The following is an 8544-nucleotide window of genomic DNA, read 5'->3' as shown; positions in this document are numbered from 1 at the left end:
GTGGTGCCAGTGCACTCTTTGGACTCACTGCACTGCATCCCAGTGGTGCCAGTGCACTCTCCGGACTCACTGCAGTGCATCCCCAGTGGTGCCAGTGCACTGTCTGGACTCACTGCAGTGCATCCGCAGTTGTGCCAGTGCACTCTCTGGACTCACTGCACTGCATCCCCAGTGGTGCCAGTGCACTCTCTGGACTCACTGCAGTCCATCCCCAGTGGTGCCAGTGCACTCTCTGGACTCACTGCACTGCATCCACAGTGGTGCCAGTGCACTCTCTTTACTCACTGCACTGCATCCCCAGTGGTGCCAGTGCACTCTCTGGACTCACTGTACTGCATCCCCAGTGGTGCCAGTGCACTCTCTGGACTCACTGCACTGCATCCCCTGTGGTGCCAGTGCACTCTCTGGACTCACTGCACTGCATCCCCAGTGGTGCCAGTGCACTCTCTGGACTCACTGCACTGCATCCCCAGTGGTGCCAGTGCACTCTCTGGACTCATTGCAGTGCATCCGCAGTGGTGCCAATGCACTCTCTGGACTCACGGCACTGCATCCCCAGTGGTGCCAGTGCACTCTCTGGACTCACTGCACTGCATCACCAGTGGTGCCAGTGCACTCTGTGGACTCACTGCACTGCATCCCCAGTGGTGCCAGTGCACTCTCTGGACTCACTGAACTGCATCCCCAAGGTGCCAGTGCACTCTCTGGACTCACTGCAGTGCATCCGCAGTGGTGCCAGTGCACTCTCTGGACTCACTGCACTGCATCCCCAGTGGTGCCAGTGCACTCTCTGGACTCACTGCACTGCATCCCCAGTGGTGCCACTGCACTCTCTGAAAACACCGGGGTGCAACCGCAGCGGTGCCAGTGCACTCTCTGCACTCACGGCACTGCATCCCCAGTGGTGCCAGTGCACTCTCTGGACTCACTGCACTGCATCCCCACTGGTGCCAGTGCACTGTCTGGACTCACTGCACTGCATCCCCAGTGGTGCCAGTGCACTCTCTGGACTCACTGTAGTCCATCCCCCGTGGTGCCAGTGCACTCTCTGGACTTGCCGGGGTGCATCCCCAGTGGTGCCAGTGCACTCTCTGGACTCACTGCAGTGCATCCCCAGTGGTGCCAGTGCACTCTCTGGACTCACTGCAGTGCATCCCCAGTGGAGCCTGTGAAGTCTGTGGACTCACTGCAGTGCATCCCTGTGGTGCCAGTGCACTCTTTGGACTAACTGCACTACATCCCCAGTGGTGCCACTGTACTCTCTGGACTCACTGCACTGCATCCCCATTGGTGCCAGGCACTCTCTGGACTCACTGCACTACATCCCCAGTGGTGCCAGTGAACTCTCTGGACTCACTGCACTGCATCCCCAGTGGTGCCAGTGCACTCTATGGACTCACTGCACTGCATCCCCAGTGGTGCTAGTGCACTCTCTGGACTCACTGCAGTGCATCACCAGTGGTGCCAAGGCACTCTCTGGACTCACTGCTCTGCGTTGCCATTGGTGCCAGTGCACTCTCTGGACTCATTGCAGTGCATCCCCAGTGGTGCCAATGCACTCTCTGGACTCACGGCACTGCATCCCCAGTGGTGCCAGTGCACTCTCTGGACTCACTGCACTGCATCCCCAGTGGTGCCAGTGCAATCTCTGTGTTAGTGTTGGGGAGAATCGAATGGATGTTTTACTAATGTCTCTTAGGTAATGGGACCTACAGTATAATTAAGCATTGCCAAATGTACTTACATTATGAATTAATCTATGTATACTGGATACTTAGGGAGTACAGTGAACAATCAAAAGGGTCATTGAAGGGGAAACTTGGGAGGGAAGAGGTACAACCTGACCTTAGATAAGGGCCTGGAAATAATGAAATGAGTTGAAGCAGAACCAAGAAGCGGAGGGAGCATGCGTCGAGTAAGAAAGGTGAAAAGTTTAGCGGAGAGGAAGACTCCTTACTTCATCTGGACGACCACCAGAGTGCGCCACGCATGTGCAAAGGGGAGGGGAGCTAATTAGAATGAAAAGCGAGGCTGCTGTTGCAACCTGTAAAGAATATGTATACCTGACGCAATAATGTATGTATAAATAACGGCTGGGAAGTAACGGAACTTGAAGCCGGATTTGGGCACCTGCCCCGGCTTCCAGCGCTGAATAAAGCACGTTCATATAATCACTTGTTGATTATGTGGTTGCTAGGCTAACACCTGGACTCACTGCAGTGCATCCCCTGTGGTGCAAGTGTACTCTCTGGAGTCACTGCAGTGCATCCCCAGTGGTGCCAATGCACTCTCTGGACTCACTGCACTGCATCCCCAGTGGTGCCAGTGCACTCTCTGGACTCACTGCAGTGCATCCCCAGTGGTGCCAGTGCACTCTCTGGACTCACTGCACTGCATCCCCAGTGGTGACAGTGCACTCTCTGGACTTGCCGGGGTGCATCCCCAGTGGTGCCAGTTCACTCTGGACTCACTGCACTACTTCCCCAATGGTGCCAGTTCACTCCCTGGTCTCACTGAACTGAATCCCCAGTAGTGCCAGTGTACTCTCTGGACTCACTGTACTGCATCCCCATTGGTGCCTGTGAAATCTCTGGACTCACTGCAGTGCATCCCCAGTGGTGCCAGTGCAATCTCAGGACTCACAGCAGTGCAGCTCCATTTGGTGCCAGTGCACTCTCTGCACTCACTGCACTGCATCCGCAGTGGTGCCAGTGCAATCTCTGGACTCACTGCACTGCATCCCCAGAGGTGCCAGTGCACTCTCTGGACTAACTGCAGTGCATCCCCAGTGGTGCCATTGCACTCTCAGGACTCACTGCACTGCATCCCCAGAGGTGCCAGTGCACTCTCTGGTCTCACTGCAGTGCATCCAAGTGGTGCCAGTTGCTCTGTGGACTCATTGCACTGCATCCCCAGTGGTGCCAGAGCACTCTCTGGACTCACTGCACTGCTCGAGCCGCGGCAGCCGCTCCAGCCGCGGTAGCCCCTCCAGCCTCGGCAGCCGCTCCAGCCGCGGCAGCCGCGGCAGCCGGTCCAGCCGCGGCAGCCGCTCCAGCCTCGGCAGCCGCTCCAGCCGCGGCAGCCGCTCCAGTCGCTCCAGCCGCGTCAGCCGCTCCAACCGCGGCAGCCGCTCCAGCCGTGGCAGCCGCTCCACTCGGTAGCGGCTTTCGCGGCTGCCGCGGCTGGAGCGGCTGCCGCGTCTGCCGCGGCTGGAGCGGCTGCCGCGGTTGGAGCGGCTGCCGCGGCTGGAGCGGCTGGACCGGCTGCCGCGGCTGCCGCGGCTGGAGCGGCTGGAGCGGCTGCCGAGGCTGGAGTGGCTACCGCGGCTGGAGCGGTTGCCTCAGCTCGAGCAGTACAGTGAGTCCAGAGAGTGCACTGGCACCACAGGTGATCCAGTGCAATGAGTCCAGAGAGCCACTGGCACTTCTGGGGATGCACTGCAGTGAGTCCAGAGAGTGAACTGGCACCACTGGGGATGAAGTGCACTGAGTCCAGAGAGGGCACTGTCAGCAATGGGGATGCAGTGCAGTGAGTCCAGAGAGTGCACTGGCACTACTGGGGATCTCACTGAAGTGAGAATGTATCTGAATCCCCGGTGGTGCCAGTGCACTCTCTGGACTCACTGAACTGCATCCCCAGTGGTTCCAGTGCACTCTCTGGAGTAACTGCAGTGCATCCCCTGTGGTGCCAGTGCACTCTCTGGACTCACTGTACTGCATCCTCAGTGGTGCCAGTTGACTCTCTGGACTCACTGCACTGCTCCAGCCGCGGCATCCGCTCCAGCCGCCTCAGCCGCTCCAGACGTGGTAGCCCCTCCAGCCGCGGCAGACGCTCGAGACGCTCCAGAAGCCGCAGCCGCTCCAGCCGCGACAGCCGCTCCAGCCGCGCCAGCCACGGCAGCCGCTCCACCCGCGGCAGCCGCGAAAGCCGCTACCGAGTGGAGCGGCTGCCACGGCTGGGGCGGCTGCCGCGGATGCCGCGGCTGGAGCGCCTGCCGCGGTTGGAGCGGCTGCCGCGGCTGGAGCGGCTGGAGCGGCTGCCGAGGCTGGAGGGGCTAACGCGGCTGGAGCGGCTGCCGCGGCTCGAGCATTACAGTGAGTCCAGAGAGTGCACTGTCACCACTGGGAATGCAGTGCAGTGAGTCCAGAGAGGGCACTGTCAGCAATGGGGATGCAGTGCAGTGAGTCCTGAGAGTGCACTGGCACCACTGGGGATGCAGTGCAGTGAGTCCTGAGAGTGCACTGGCACCACTGGGGATGCCGTGCAGTGAGTCCAGAGAGTGCACTGTCACCACTGGGGATGCAGCGCAGTGACTACAGAGAGTGCACTGTCACCACTGGGGATGCACTGCAGTGAGTCCAGAGAGTGCTCTGGCTCCACTGGGGATGCAGTGCAGTGAGTCCAGAGAGTGCACTGGCACCACTGGGGATGCAGTGCAGTGAGTCCTGAGAGTGCAATGGCTCCACAGGGGATGCACTGCAGTGAGTCCAGAGAGTGTACTGGCACCACTGGGGATGCATTGCACTGAGAGCACAGAGTGCACAGGCACCGCAGGGGTTACACTGCAGTGAGTCCAGAGAGTGCACTGACACCACTGGGAATGCACTGCAGTGAGTACAGAGAGTGCACTGGCACCTCAGGGGCTGCACTGCAGTGAGTCCAGAGAGTGCACTCGCACCACTGGGGATGCACTGCAGTGAGTCCAGAGAGTGCACTGGCACCACTGGGAATGCAGTGCAGTGACTCCAGAGACTGCACTGGCACCACTGGGGACGCAGTGCAGTGACTACAGAGAGTGCACTGGCACCATTGGGGATGCAGTGCACAGAGTCCAGAGAGTGCACTGGCACCAAAGGGCAGTGAAGTGAGTCCAGAGAGAGCACTGGCACCAATGGCGATGCAGTTCAGTGAGTCCAGAGAGTGCACTGGCACCACTGGGGATGCACTGCAGTGAGTCCAGAGAGTGCACTGGCACCACTGGGCATGCAGTGCAGTGAGTCCAGAGAGTGCAATGTCAGCACTGGGGATGCACTGCACTGAGTCCAGAGAGTGCACTGACACCACTGGGGATCCAATGCAGTGAGTCCAGAGAGTGAAATGGAACCACTGGGGATGCAGTGCAGTGAGTGCAGAGAGTGCACTAGCACAAAAGGGGATGCACTGCGGTGACTCCAGAAAGTGCACTGGCACCACTGGGGATGCACTGCAGTGAGTCCAGAGAGTGCACTGGCACCACTGGGGATGCAGTGCAGTGAGTCTAGAGAGTACACTGGCCCCACTGGGGATGCACTGCAGTGAGTCCAGAGAGTGTACTGGCACCACAGGGGATGCAGTGCAGTGAGTCCAGATATTGCACTGGCACCACTGGGGATGCAGTGCAGTGAGTCCAGAGACTGCACTGGCACCACAGGGGTTTTAGTGCAGTGAGTCCAGAGAGTGCACTGGCCCCAATGGGAATGCAGTGCAGTGAGCCCAGAGAGTGCCCTGGCACCACTGGGGATGCAGTGAGTCCAGACAGTGCACTGGCACCACTGGGGATGCACTGCAGTGAGAACAGAGTGTTCTCTGGCACCACTGGGGATGCAGTTTAGTGATTCCAGAGAGTGCACCGGCTCCAAAGGCGATACATTGCAGTGAGTCCAGACAGTGCACTGGCACCACTGGGGATGCAGTGCAGTGAGTCCAGAGAGTGCACTGGCACCACTGGGGATGCAGTGCAGTGAGTCCAGAGAGTGCACTGGCACCACTGGGGATGCACTGCAGTGAATCCAGAGACTGCACTGGCACCACTGGGGATGCACTGCAGTGAGTCCAGAGAATGCATTAGCACCATTGGGGATGCAGTGCAGTGACTCGAAAGAGTGCACTGGCACCACTGGGGATGCACTGCAGTGAGTCCAGAGAGTGCCCTGGCACCAATGGTGATGCAGTGCAGTGAGTACAGAGAGTGCACTGGCACCACTGGGGATGCAGTGCAGTGAGTCCAGAGAGTGCACTGGCACCACTGGGGATGCAGTGCAGTTAGTCCATAGAGTGCACTGGCTCCACTGGGGATGCAGTGCAGTGACTCAAGAGAGTGCACAGGCACCACTGGGGATGCAGTGCAGTGAGTCCAGAGAGTGCACTGGCACTACTGGGGATGCAGTGCAGTGATTCCAGAGAGTGCACTGGCACCACTGGGGATGCAGTGCAGTGGGTCCAGAGAGTACACTGGCACCTCAGGGGCTGCACTGCAGTGAGTCCAGAGAGTGCACTGGCACCACTGGGGATGCACTGCAGTGAGTCCAGAGAGTGCACTGGCACCACTGGGGATGCACCTCGGTGAGTCCAGAGAGTGCTCTGGGAACACCGGGGATGCAGTGCAGTGAGTGCAGAGAGTGCACTGGCACCACTGGGGATGCACTGCAGTGAGTCCAGAGAGTGCACTGGCACCACTGGGGATGCACTGCAGTGAGTCCAGAGAGTGCACTGGCACCATTAGGGATGCAGTGCAGTGAGTCCAGAGAGTGCACAGGCACCACTGGGGATGCAGTGCAGTGAGTCAAGAGAGTGCACTGGCACCACTGGGGATGCACTGCAGTGAGTCCAGAGAGTGCACTGTCAGCACTGGGGATGCAGTGCAGTGAGTCCAGAGAGTGCAATGTCAGTACTGGGGATGTAGTGCAGTGAGTCCAGAGAGTGCACTGGCACCACTGGGGATGCAGTGCAGTGAGTCCAGAGAGTGCACTGGCACCACTGGGGATGCACTGCAATGAGTCCAGAGAATGCACTGGAACTAATGGGGATGCAGTGCAGTGAATCGAAAGAGTGCACTGGGACCACTGCGGATGGACTGCAGTCAGTCCAGAGAGTACCCTGGCAGCAATGGTGATGCAGTGCAGTGAGTCCAGAGAGTGCACTGGCACCAATGGGGATGCAGTGCAGTGAGTGCAGAGAGTGCACTGGCACCACTGGGGATGCACTGCAGTGAGTCCAGAGAGTGCACTGGCACCACTGGGGATGCACTGCAGTGAGTCCAGAGAGTGCTCGGGGAACACTGGGGATGCAGTGCAGTGAGTGCAGAGAGTGCACTGGCACCACTGGGGATGCAGTGCAGTGAGTCCAGAGAGTGCACTGGCACCACTGGGGATGCACTGCAGTGATTCGAAAGAGTGCACTGGCACCACTGGGGATGCACTGCAGTGAGTCCAGAGAGTGCCCTGGCACCAATGGTGATGCAGTGCAGTGACTCTAGAGAGTGCACTGGCAGCACTGGGGATGCAGTGCAGTGAGTCCAGAGAGTGCACTGGCACCACTGGGGATGCACTGCAGTGAGTCCAGAGAGTGCAGTGGCACCACTGGTGATGCAGTGCAGTGAGTGCAGAGAGTGCACTGGCACCACTGGGGATGCACTGCAGTGAGTCCGGAGAGTGCACTGGCAGCACTGGGGATGCAGTGCAATGACTCCAGAGAGTGCACTGGCACCACTGGGGATGCACTGCAGTGAGTCCAGAGAGTGCAGTGGCACCACTGGGGATGCAGTGCAGTGAGTCCAGAGAGTGCACTGGCACCACTGGGGATGCAATGCAGTGAGTCCAGAGAGTGCACTGGCACCAATGGGGATGCAGTGCAGTGAGTGCAGAGAGTGCACTGGCACCACTGGGGATGCACTGCAGTGAGTCCAGAGAGTGCACTGGCACCACTGGGGATGCACTGCAGTGACTCGAAAGAGTGCACTGGCACCACTGCGGATGCACTGCAGTGAGTCTGGAGAGTGCCCTGGCACCAATGGTGATGCAGTGCAGTGAGTCCAGAGAGTGCAGTGACACCACTGGGGATGCAGTGCAGTGAGTCCAGAGAGTGCACTGGCACCACTGGGGATGCAATGCAGTGAGTCCAGAGAGTGCACTGGCACCACTGGGGATGAAGTGCAGTGAGTCCAGAGAGTGCACTGGCACCACTGGGGATGCAGTGCAGTGAGTCCAGAGAGTGCACTGGCACCAGAGGGGATGCACTGCAGTGAGTCCAGAAAGTGCACTGGCACCACTGGGGATGCACTGCAGTGAGTCCAGAGAGTGCACTGGCACCGCTGGTGATGCAGTGCAGTGAGTCCAGAGAGTACACTGGCACCACTGGGGATGCACTGCAGTGAGTCCAGAGAGTGTACTGGCACCACAGGGGATGCAGTGCAGTGAGTCCAGAGAGTGCAGTGGCACCACTGGGGATGCAGTGCAGTGAGTCCAGAGAGTGCACTGGCACCACTGGGGATGCAATGCAGTGAGTCCAGAGAGTGCACTGGCACCACTGGGGATGCACAGCAGTGAGTCCAGAGAGTGCAGTGGCACCACTGGTGATGCAGTGCAGTGAGTCCAGAGAGTGCACTGGCACCACTGGGGATGCACTGCAGCGAGTCCAGAGAGTGCACTGGCACCACTGGGGATGCACTGCAGTGACTTAAAAGAGTGCACTGGCAGCACTGCGGATGCACTGCAGTGAGTCCAGAGAGTGCACTGGCACCAATGGTGATGCAGTGCAGTGAGTCCAGAGAGTGCAGTGGCACCACTG

Source organism: Anser anser (genome assembly GCF_964211835.1).
Source record: "Anser anser genome assembly, contig: HAP1_SCAFFOLD_51, whole genome shotgun sequence".
NCBI lineage: Eukaryota > Metazoa > Chordata > Aves > Anseriformes > Anatidae > Anser > Anser anser.
Note: the sequence above shows the minus strand (reverse complement) of the source record.